This window comes from Nematolebias whitei, chromosome 19 (genome assembly GCF_014905685.2).
Source record: "Nematolebias whitei isolate Nwh7 chromosome 19, NemWhi1, whole genome shotgun sequence".
Taxonomy (NCBI): Eukaryota; Metazoa; Chordata; class Actinopteri; order Cyprinodontiformes; family Rivulidae; genus Nematolebias; species Nematolebias whitei.
The window spans coordinates 39,512,328-39,513,250 of NC_056516.1; positions in this window are offsets into that span (position 1 = coordinate 39,512,328).

Genomic DNA, 923 nt, shown 5'->3' on the forward strand with positions numbered 1-923 from the left:
AGACTAGAACCAGAACAGAGCCAAACCAGATTAGAACCAACCCAGATTAGAACCAAACCAGACTCAGATCAGTAAAAACATGGAGGAAGTTTTATTTGATTTATTGGATCTGGAGAGATTTTATTTTTATTTCGTTCTGAGTTTCATCCTGAATAAAATTTATTACATATTTATTACTCATTAATTACCACTACTTCATATTAATTACTGACACTTAACTTCTTTTACTCATTTATCATATCCTTAATTGTACTTACAAATTATTCCTTACCTCCTTATTACTCATTAATTAATACTTAACAATAATTATTCCTTATTTATTACTTTATTGAATTATTACTTCCTAATTTTACTTAATACTTACATATTACTCATTACTACTTACTTACCAGTATTTACTTGTTATTTCTCATTACTAACAAAACAAAATTCCAGCTGTCGATAATTAAATAAAAAAGTATAAAATCCTTGAAGCTTTTGGAAACGATGAGAAGGAGAAAAAAGATTTAAATAATTTGAGTAGATTTAATTCAAAGAAGATTTAAATAAATAATTTGAGTAGATTTAATTCAAAGAAGATTTAAATAAATAATTTGAGTAGATTTAGTTCAAAGAAGATTTAAATAAATAATTTGAGTAGATTTAATTCAAAGAAGATTTAAATAAATAATGAGTAGATTTAATTCAAAGAAGATTTAAATAAATAATTTGAGTAGATTTAGTTCAAAGAAGATTTAAATAAATAATTTGAGTAGATTTAATTCAAAGAAGATTTAAATAAATAATGAGTAGATTTAATTCAAAGAAGATTTAAATAAATAATTTGAGTAGATTTAATTCAAAGAAGATTTAAATAAATAATTTGAGTAGATTTAATTCAAAGAAGATTTAAATAAATAATTTGAGTAGATTTAGTTCAAAGA